The sequence below is a fragment of the Tiliqua scincoides genome, chromosome 4 (genome assembly GCF_035046505.1).
Source record: "Tiliqua scincoides isolate rTilSci1 chromosome 4, rTilSci1.hap2, whole genome shotgun sequence".
Lineage (NCBI taxonomy): Eukaryota > Metazoa > Chordata > Lepidosauria > Squamata > Scincidae > Tiliqua > Tiliqua scincoides.
Genome location: NC_089824.1, coordinates 140784100 through 140795499, shown reverse-complemented (window position 1 = coordinate 140795499; position 11400 = coordinate 140784100). Strand labels below are relative to the sequence as shown.

The window sequence follows — 11400 nt, the reverse complement described above, 5'->3', positions numbered from 1 at the left end:
AGGGCCCATTCAATTATTAAAGCCAAACTTTGGGAACTTGAATCTACTCAACTTTTTTCTAATCTCAACCCTACCTGTTCTCAGTTTTTTGGTCTTCTCCCTTCATATGGTTGTTTTCTTAATTAATTTGGTATGTTGACTGATCCCATTAAGAGGAGAGCGTTTATGTTAGCAAGATTTAACATTTTTCCTTCAGCTGTTCACTCCGGTAGATTTTCCAAGATTCCATATGATTGCAAACTATGCCCTTTTTGCTCTCTCGAGCCGGACACAGTGGCTCACATCCTATTTCATTGTCCTGCTCACCATTCCCTCCGAGACTCACTCCTGATCCCTACCTTATCTTCTTTTTCTGGCTCTTCTGCTGATCCTCTAGCTGTCCTATTAAGTGATAGTTCTGCGGCTATCACTAATGTTGTAGCAGATTATCTTTCTGCTGTTTCTAAGTTAAAATTCCCCTCCTGATTTATATGGTCTTTTATTCTCTGCCTGTTTTTTTGTTTTTTTAAATCTTTACAGTCATTTGCTGGCTTTGTTACTGTTTGTGTCGCTGACTGTTTCTTTTAATGCCAATAAAGGTTTCAGACTTGAAACCAATGGCGAATTGGTTCTTTCTTGGAAGACGGACTAGTCTTTCTTTCCACCAACAATATCAACCCACATTTGACACAGACCTGTTAACACTCAGTTCTATCTATAGCAGGGGTGCCCAAACCCCAGCCCTGGGGCCACATGCGGCCCTCGAGGCCTCTCAATGAGGCCCTCAGGGAGCCCCAAGTCTCCAATGAGACTCTGGCCCTCCAGAGACTTGTTGGAGCCAGCACTGGCCCGATGCAACTGCTCTCAGTGTGACTGTTTGACCTCTCACATCAGCTGTGGGATGAGAGCTCCCTCCACTTCTTGCTGTTTCACGTCTGTGATGCAGTAGTGGCAGCAAAGGAAAGGCCAGCTTTGCTTTGTGCAAGGCCTTTAATCTCCCTATACTGAACACTATCTCCCAATCTCGTCTGATCTTGGAAGCTAAGCAGGGTCAGGCCTGGTTAGTACTTGGATGGGAGACCGCCTGGGAATACCTGGTGCTGTAGGCTTATACCATAGTCTTTCGAGACTGAAGGTTGCCAACCACCATTAATAGGCCTTGAACTACGGCAAGTCTTTCATTCATTCATTCATATAAGTTCATCTTTAATATATTCATTTACGTAAACTTATGTACATTTATTCAAATTTTAAATGTAAATTAATTCTTTTTTTCCCCGGCCCCCGACACAGTGTCAGAGAGCTGATGTGGCCCTCATGCCAAAAACTTTGGACACCCCTGATCTATAGTAAAATTGGCAGGGATGAAAAACCAGCTTAAGCCCCATAAATTTTATCTTCTTACACAAACTGTTAACCCCGTAGGGCAAGCATAACTAACTGAAATGCAAAAGCACACTGTTGATGGAGAAATCATGTTTTGTTATATCTCTGGTCTACTGGCCACCCTGATCTGTTATATCCTTGATCTATTGGCCATCCTGGGGTCAGAAGACAGGAGACAACATCACGCTAGCAGTCAAGCAAGGCCTAGGCTTGTGATGACATCCTTGCTTCAATGTGCATTATTAGCCCATTTCTGCCCAGCCCTCAGGTGTACACATTTGATCCCTGTTGCACATATGCAATGTTGGTAACCAATGGCTTTGGTTTGCATTCGGCAACATGCATTTCTGACTGGCACTGCCATTCCTCCATCTCCCCCAATTTAAAGACTAAACTACATGTGACATTAAATGCATCACTGGCTATGATGTGCTTGAAATTTCTTTGGTAAATAGAATCCAGATTGGTCCTCCCATGAACTGGCACTGCAGTGGGGGGGGGGATAAGGAAGTTTAATCTTTGCTACAGTCCCAATCTAGACTGAACGCTAATGAGCAATAGCAGTTGCAGGAACTTCTTCAGAACAGGTACTGGGTGAATAGGTTTAAACCTCCTTACCCCTCCTGCTATGGCCTTTGGAGTGGGGGAAGACTCAATCTGGCTGTTCCTGAGCAAATAAAACCAAAACACCTCAGAGCCTGTGATATTTTTTGGCATGTGCCACTTGGCCTAAAGATTTGGTTAAGCCTGTGAATAGGGACCTATCAAATACTTGCAGTATTGCTCAACTTGCCTTGTGTTGCTATTTGTAGGTACACTTCATGTCCTGAGTAAATGTGTGTATGTCTGTAGGTCTGTCTACATTTAATTATTCTATTGTTTTGCTTCCTCTGATGTAACTTTACCTTCGGAAGCAAGTGCAACTTATTCAGTGGGGAAATGAGAAGATACGTGTTGATTCACATGTCTGTCTTGTGTACAAACAAAGCCCGGAATCTGGGCTGTGCTGCAGTTCCTGGAATATCTGACTGCTTTGAGAAGTGAGGTACAAGCACGCAACAATAATGACTTGGCTTGGCTTGCTGAAGGGCCAGGATGTGGGTGATGCAGGAGGTCAGGCATCAGAGACTGGTCCACACGCACATACTGGCTGTTTTTCTGGCCACTCGGTACTTGCTGAATTCAAAATCTGGGCCTGTTTGAAAATGAATGCTATGCCTTGGGACAGATTTACTCATTTACAGCCCAGTTCTATCACCCAACAGCCCACAATATGCAGTGCCACTAACAGAGTATGCACTTCATGCTGTAGTGGGAGATGAGCAGATTGCCCTGATTGGTTGGCAACCTTCAGTCTCGAAAGACTATGGTATATAAGCCTACAGCACCCAGTATTCCTAGGCGGTCTCCCATCCAAGTACTAACCAGGCCTGATCCTGCTTAGCTTCCAAAATCAGAAGAGATCAGGCATGTCCAGGGCAGACTGCCCAGGACAAAAAAATAATAATTACTTAGCTCCCTGGTTTGAAGCCCACTCTGGCAGACTGGTTTGAAGCCCACTCTGAGGAGTTGACACCAGTCATTGAGGAAAAGAGGAGAGCTCAAGCAGCATACAAGGCCTGTCCCAGTGAGCGCAACCTGCAGGTCCTCCGAACTGCTCGCAGCAAAGTCCAACAGACTGCCAGGAGATGTGCTAACGACTACTGGCTCCAGCTCTGTTCCGAGATACAGATAGCAGCTGACACGGGCAACATCAAGGGGATGTATGATGGTATCAAGCAGGCCCTAGGTCCAACACAGAAGAAAATTGCCCCTCTGAAGTCTGCCACAGGCGAGGTCATCCAGGATCGGGCGCAGCAGATGGAACGCTGGGTGCAGCACTACTCTGAGCTATATTCCAGAGAAAATGTAGTCACCGAAGAAGCGCTCAACAACATTGAGTGCCTGCCTGTGCTGGAAGAGCTTGACAGTGAACCAACCCTAGAAGAACTTCACATGGCCCTGGACTCCCTTGCCTTTGGCAAGGCACCTGGAAAAGACAGCATCCCTGCTGAAGTCCTAAAATGCTGCAAAGAGATCATCGTCACTGAGCTGCATGAAATCCTCTGTCTCTGCTGGAGAGAAGGTGGAGTACCTCAAGACATGAGGGATGCAAACATCATCACGCTGTACAAGAACAAAGGTGACAGGGGTGACTGCAACAACTACCGCGGCATCTCTCTCCTTAGCGTTGTAGGAAAGCTGTTTGCCCGAGTTGTACTAAAGAGGCTCCAGGTACTTGCAGAGAGCGTCTATCCAGAATCGCAGTGTGGATTCCGAGCCAACAGGTCCACCACTGATATGGTATTCTCCCTTAGACAACTGCAGGAGAAATGCAGGGAACAACGACAGCCACTCTTTATAGCCTTCATAGATCTCACAAAGGCTTTCGACCTGGTCAGCAGAGATGGCCTCTTCAAGATTCTCCCCAAGATTGGATGTCCACCCAGGCTCCTCAGCATCATCAGATCTTTCCACAAGGACATGAAGGGCACTGTTGTCTTCGATGGCTCCACATCAGACCCTTTTGACATCCGAAGCGGAGTGAAGCAGGGCTGTGTTCTTGCACCAACCTTGTTTGGGATTTTCTTCGCTGTCCTGCTGAAGCAGGCCTTTGGAACTGCAACAGAAGGCATCTATCTCCGGACCAGATCAGACGGAAAGCTCTTCAACCTCTCCAGACTGAGAGCAAAATCCAAAGTCCAGCTGAAATGTCTGCGTGACTTCCTCTTTGCCGACAATGCAGCTGTCACTACCCACTCTGCCAAAGATCTCCAGCAGCTCATGGATTGTTTTAGCAAGGCCTGCCAAGATTTTGGACTGACAATCAGCCTGAAGAAAACACAGGTAATGGTTCAGGATGTGGACTCACCTCCCTGCATTACAATCTCTGAGCATGAACTGGAGGTTATCCATGACTTTGTGTACCTTGGCTCAACGATCTCCGACACTCATTCTCTCGATACTGAGCTAAACAAGCGCATCGGTAAAGCAGCTACCACGTTTTCCAGACTCACAAAGAGAGTCTGGTCCAACAAGAAGCTGACGGAACATACCAAGATCCAGGTCTACAGAGCTTGCGTCCTGAGTACACTTCTGTACTGCAGCGAGTCATGGACTCTTCACTCACAACAGGAGAGAAAACTGAACGCTTTCCACATGCGCTGCCTCCGACGCATTCTCGGCATCACCTGGCAGGACAAAGTTCCAAACAACACAGTCCTGGAACGTGCATGTATTCACTGCTGAAACAGAGACGCCTGCGTTGGCTTGGTCATGTCGTGAGAATGGATGATGGCCGGATCCCAAAGGATCTCCTCTATGGAGAACTCGTGCAAGGAAAGCGCCCTACAGGTAGACCACAGCTGCGATACAAGGACATCTGCAAGAGGGATCTGAAGGCCTTAGGGATGGACCTCAACAAGTGGGAAACCCTGGCCTCTGAGCGGCCCGCTTGGAGGCAGGCTGTGCAGCATGGCCTTTCCCAGTTTGAAGAGACACTTTGCCAACAGTCTGAGGCTAAGAGGCAAAGAAGGAAGGCCCATAGCCAGGGAGACAGACCAGGGACAGACTGCACTTGCTCCCGGTGTGGAAGGGATTGTCACTCCCGGATTGGCCTTTTCAGCCACACTAGACGCTGTGCCAGAACCACCTTTCAGAGCGCGATACCATAGTCTTTCGAGACTGAAGGTTGCCAATACTTAGCTCCCTAGAGACTACCTGATCTTCAATGGGTATCTTTGCACCTATACAAACTATTTAACTGATATAAGTGTGAGGAGTCTTGGGGGTCATATCGGGCTGAGAAAAGGGAGATAGGATCTTGACATATGTCCACCAATATCCTCCCTCTCCCATCCTGGTTCTGTCCAGTTCCCACCCCAATCTTCCCCTGAACCACTCCTGCCACAACCTTACTTCCTCAGGCAGGGTGTCTGGCTAACACAAATTGTGAGATCTGTCAGCGTAAGCCCATTATAGGGTTGGGTTGGGTTGGGTTGGGAGTCACACAATTTTTTTTTTTAAAAAGCTTACAACATCAAGATTATTATTTTTAGGGCCCAATTCACAGCACCATGCGCCAGCCCAGAGCCAGTGCACACTGTCGCAAATGTACCATAAGGTACACCTGCGACAGTCTCCGCCGGTCCCAGCATGAGCCTGTGTTGAACCAGTGCTGGACGGAGGATAGAAGACCATTGACTAGAACTCCAGGTGAGCGCTGAGTGGTGGAGAGGTAAGTCTGGGAGGGGGAGGGTGGTGGGGAGTGGGGCGGGAGGGGACTGAGAATGCAGCAGGTCCTTCTGCCATGTCCTAACCCCCCTCCCAGCCTGGGAGCCCAACACAGGTCTCCTCAAATCTGGACCCACTCAATAGAGGCCACAGATCTGGGAAGACCAATCAGAACCACCAGGAGTTTACACGGGGTAAGGTAGCATAAACTCCCTTACTCCGAGTAGCCCTGGCAGTGCTTCCCAGTCCTTTGGGATGCAGCGGTAGCCATTTTGGCACTGCTGCAGCCCTGGGCACTGAGAAGCTCAGAAATAGGCTGTTAATGTCACTTTTAAAAATTAATTGCATTAACGTTGCAAATGTTACACTGCTGCTATGTCACAATGTAAAAGGTAACCCAATCTGAACCTGCGCTGGTACAGGCAGGCTGGCTAGCCTGTACTATATCCAGTGCAGTGGCTGTGGCACAACTTGGGGCAAGGGGGTATTTTTTTCCCCTTACCCCAAGCACTGTCCCAGCCACCACAATGGTGCTACTCGGATTGTGCCAGTTAAATTGCTAACGTAGATCTGAGCAGCCCGGTGTTAGGATCCTGCCTAAGTACTGTAGGCTGGTCCCACCCCCCTCCCCAGACCGCCCTGCCCACTGGTCTGCCCCCTGCCTGCTCTCCCCCAGAAAGCCCAAGAAATGCCATCCCCAACCTCCCACACTGGTGGCCCACCACAGGCACAAACTTACCTTTGCCAGGGCTTGCTCCTTGCGCCAACGTCCTATGGTGCTGCGAACATGATTTTTGACATGTTCGTGACACCTGGAAGACAGTGCAAGGACTTGCACCAGCTTAAGCTCAATCTAGGATTGCACTCTAAGTACAGGAAGTGGTTTCATGGAACAACAATGACAAAAACAACAATTCTTCAGAGAAACTGTATAAGATTTTGAGGGCACAAATTCTTAAGGTAAAATAATTTCTCTGCTAGTAAGGAACTCTACCACCAGGAAGGTGTGAGTTGCCTGCTATTAAGTGATCTACTAAACTGAAAGGGAACAAAATAGACAGGCCCATTAAACAGCTATAAGCCAGGGCATTTTAATTGTATGCAAACAATGGCAAAGCATTTTTTGTGTGCTGGGCCTGCCTCAGCAGGTGTTCACATTAAGTAAAGACATTCTAACTGAGTTGTGCGGTAATTCAAAGTTTCAGATTTAGTTTTTGAACTTCAAAGTTCATGAATTTGAATTAGCAAGATGTATTCGCCCACAAAGGGGGAGATGCATTATCTCTATGCCCTAGAGGGCAACTTAAACAGCAGAATGAAAGGGGTCATACAGTAGAACGTGGAACTCTGGAACATGCATCATTTCCAAGGACGGACTCCGTTTAGTACTTAGTTTAACCAAGTCCTCATAAGCTAGACACATTCAAATATGCATTGTCCTCTGTTTTAGTAAAGCAAAGATCCCAATTAAAGAGTCTTTTGAATACCATTTTGCAGTTGTGTACCTAGAGTGTGGCAAGTGGGGACATCTGCCCTGGGCGCCATTTGAAGGGGGGCACCAGGCTTGGCTTTACCCATATCCTACCAATGTTGCATTTCCATACCGCTGGTGTATTTTTGCACCAGTTTTGGGCAACCTCCCAAAGGAGATACATGCCTGCAGAAAAAAATTCAAGGTGTTTTCATATACCTGAACAGAGGTGTTGCAAATGTGCAATGCTTGTAGGAAAAAGAATAATTTTTGCAGTACTGTCCAGGATGTTGATGTATAGAACTAACAAGAAAATTAAAAAAAAATCATGGTCTTACTGCGAACACAAATTCACTTGGTGGGACTGACAGAGTTGACTTCCCACCACATGATCTCCCCTTCTCTGTTTGGACAGGGGCACAATTTCAGTGCTTGCCATGGGTGCCATTTTCCATAGATACACCTCTGCCATGTCTATATTCTGTGAAACCATTCCAATGAGGGACTGCAGGACAGTTTTACACTGTACAAACACTTCGTGCCAATGTCAACTGCATGGAGACTTTAGGGTTATTGTTGGCAACCTTCAGTCTCGAAAGACTATGGTATTGCGCTCTGAAAGGTGGTTCTGGCACAGCGTCTAGTGTGGCTGAAAAGGCCAATCTGGGAGTGACAATCCCTTCCACACTGGGAGCAAGTGCAGTCTGTCCCTGGTCTGTCTCCCTGACTGTGGGCTTCCTTCTTTGCCTCTTTGCCTCAGACTGTTGGCAAAGCGTCTCTTCAAATTGGGAAAGGCCATGCTGCACAGCCTGCCTCCAAGCGGGCCGCTCAGAGGCCAGGGTTTCCCACTGTTGAGGTCCACTCCTAAGGCCTTCAGATCCCTCTTGCAGATGTCCTTGTATCACAGCTGTGGTTTACCTGTAGGGCGCTTTCCTTGCACGAGTTCTCCATAGAGGAGATCCTTTGGGATCCGGCCATCATCCATTCTCACGACATGACCGAGCCAACGCAGGCGTCTGTTTCAGCAGTGCATACATGCTAGGGATTCCAGCACATTCCAGGACTGTGTTGTTTGGAACTTTGTCCTGCCAGGTGATGCCGAGGATGCGTCGGAGGCAGCGCATGTGGAAAGCATTCAGTTTTCTCTCCTGTTGTGAGTGAAGAGTCCATGACTCACTGCAGTCCTTTAGGGTAAAGTCCTGCAATGCCCAGCATATCATCTCCACCACTGGGTGAAAGCCTACTGCCTGGTGGGGAGGATAGGAAGAGCAGCTCCTTCTTGTCCTGCCTCCCCTCCAGTCAATGGAAGCAGCCCTTGAAGACCTACAACAATGCAGAGACCTCTGGAGGATGTTCCCTTTTATAGATAGGCTGCCAGACACAGCAGTAATGCAAGTCTCTTGAATGATGTCATGTGTCAGTGCAGTCAAGGGGGCTTGTGGACAATGCCTGACCAGGCCAACCAGACACTGGCCTTGCAGTCGTCAGGCCTGATTCACTAATATTTGTTATTTTTCTTTTCACTGAAAATAAGTTTATTTTAACCAAGCTGGAGACAGCCAATCCTTTCCTCAGTAAGTTAAAGACAAATTAAAAGAGGGATTGGGGATTGTCCAGCCAGGGGAATTGTTCTAATTACACCGTTTTCACAGTGCTTGATTCTCTAAGTTAAAGCAAGGAAGGTGTTTCAGTTCCTTTCTATCCTTCTCCTCATCCTCACATTCCCTCCTCTTTCAGACTCCTCCACAGAATTAGCAGTGACGTGCTAATTGCAAGTAATTAAGTGCTCACTGGCCTTACAATTCTGTCTTTAATATTAATGAGATGGATTAGGATAGAGCTTGTATTAATATTATAAATGAAGGCCTGCATGGATCACTTCCTACTGTTTTATATTACACACTGTGCTTAAAAGCAAAGAAAGGCCTGCTTTGAGCATTAAAAAGGCGGATACCACAAGACTACCACTTCTGTTGGCAAATGAGTAGTGAGGGAAATTAAGTTAAGCTTCCCTAAGTCATACAAAATATGTATCATTTTCAGGTACACAGAAGCCACAAACTTTGTAGCAAGAAACTCCTCTTATCAGTCTCTGGAAGTAAGCAGGACAGATCAAGCCCACGGTTTCACTCATTTTATACAGCGGGTGGAATAACATTCACAGTGCCTGTTGGGGGCCGGAAGTGATGTCATTGAGCAGGAAGTGATGTCATTAAGCTGGTCATTATTAGAAATAGCACTTCTTCCTCACTTAGGAAAAGCTCATTAGCTGCAAAGGATAAAAGAGAAAATATGTAAATCTTGATCATATTTCCAACTATTTCCAACTGAGCTTCCACAGGTTGCATTTTGGCCACGGGCCTTATATTTTACACCCTGAATCCAAGATCCGCGACCCACTCAAGTACATGGCTTCTGCAAAGCATAGATTGGCAGGACATGTCATCCGCCGAACAGACAACTGATGGAGCACCAGAATCATGCACTGGATCCCATACCATGTCAAAAAAAACCTGCAACCAACCAGCTACTCGCAGGTCAGTTACCTTTTCCAGTTCATTTAAACAACAGGGACTGCCGCACTGTACAAACAGTCGCACTAGACCATGGAGCGAGTATGGGCCACATTGGAAAGATTGCCAATGAGGATGGACCATCAATGTTTTCAATGATTCCATGGTCACATATATCAAGCACTCACCATCCCTTACTATGTCGGGGCAACCTGACAGGTCTTGAATTTTCCATGCATGACCTTCTATTACAGGACTACTGGTAGCCATTTAACATTCTCATTCTGCTTCTCTGCCTGCCCAGTGACAAGTTACTTGTGAAATGGGCTGTTCCTTGCTAGTAATAATTGCTTCTTCATTCTCCAAAGCTGGACTTCTTCCCCTTTTTAAAATTCAGCAAAGATTTGCCCTGTTTTTCAGACACATTCAAGCTAGCAGCTATGTTTGAGTAACCCAGCTCTGCCTCCAAGCCACAGCAAGGAAAGAAAGAAAAAAAAAAGAGATTATCTTTCTTAGGAAACTGGCTTGTTGTAAATGGCATGTAATTTTTGGATCCATTCCCTAGCTGCTCTAGGCATCTTTCTGGAGTAGCTTGAATAAATGCAGTGATTTAGGAAAGCATGGATTGAAATTTTTTACCTTGTCTTTTTTTCAATAGCTGTTCTCGAGCTTCCAGGAGATGTTGCAACTATTAGCAAATTAAACTCTAGTTAAAGGCCATATGGACAAGCCAACCACATTCAAAACAGCTGCTGATCCAATCCTTCAAGCAAGATTTATAATGGATATACACAGGATGGTTATCACATGGAGACCACAGCAAAAAGCATCCCTCAGCACCTGTGATATGTAGCTTTGCAAACATATGGAGTCCCTGCACTCGTGGCGAACATTGCCAAAAATGTACAGTGTTGGCATGAGGACTTTCAGTTCCATGCAGAGGATCCACTAGGTAGGCAACACTATAAGTTATGAGCCTCATACAGAGAGTGCCAGAAAGGCTATGCAGCACTACAGTAACTGTATCTTCATTATAGTGTCAGCATAGAGATGATCTGAATAAATGAAGCTTTTTCAGTGACATTCACATGGGAACTATAATATGTAGAGCAGGTCTAAGGCCCTGCAATAAAGACATTGCGCTACAAGAAAACCCTGGGCAAATGGAAATGGCACAATTGTGACAACCACTATAGAGCTGTCAATTAATTGGGAACGTTTGTGATAAGTGGCAGAGACCAAGTTCATTTTATCACACTCTGAAGCAGTGCTGGTGCCAGTCAAAGTAGGTAACAAATTATTTTTTTTAAAGATCCTTGGAAGTAAGTCTACCAGCAGTAGTGTAGTGGTAAAATTTGAAGTTCAGGAACTCCTCATGACACCCCTCTACAGCCCTGCCCCCAGAGCTGTGTTCAGTAAGACTTACTCCCAGATGAATCTGCCTAGGATTGTAGCCTTACAGCGTTCTCATGCTTGAGCCAGAGTGGCTGATCCCATTTTGGCTCAGAGTGTTGCAAATGTCTTTGTGCCCACTCTAGAATCAGCTAGGCCAGTACAGAGGCCCGCACTGGTTCAACAGTACTGGATCTGATCCCTGTGCCAGTTGGCACAGATAGGTGTGCTCTGGACACTGCAGGAACTAGAAGAGGGTGGCCAGAAGGCAGTTTGGAGGTTGGAAGGGGTCATTTTTGGGTGGGGAGAGGGCAGAAAGTGGGAGGGAGCACTGCGCCCAGGAGGGGACAGAGTTGGCAGAGGCTTCCTTTGCCATATCCTAACCCC

At 46.7% G+C, this 11400-nt stretch overlaps 1 pseudogene; it reads left to right on the top strand.

Annotated features, from left to right (window-relative positions):
- Window positions 1-965: 965 nt before the first annotated feature.
- On the top strand, window positions 966-1088 carry LOC136650478 (5S ribosomal RNA; annotated as a pseudogene).
- The last annotated feature ends 10312 nt before the right edge of the window (window positions 1089-11400 follow it).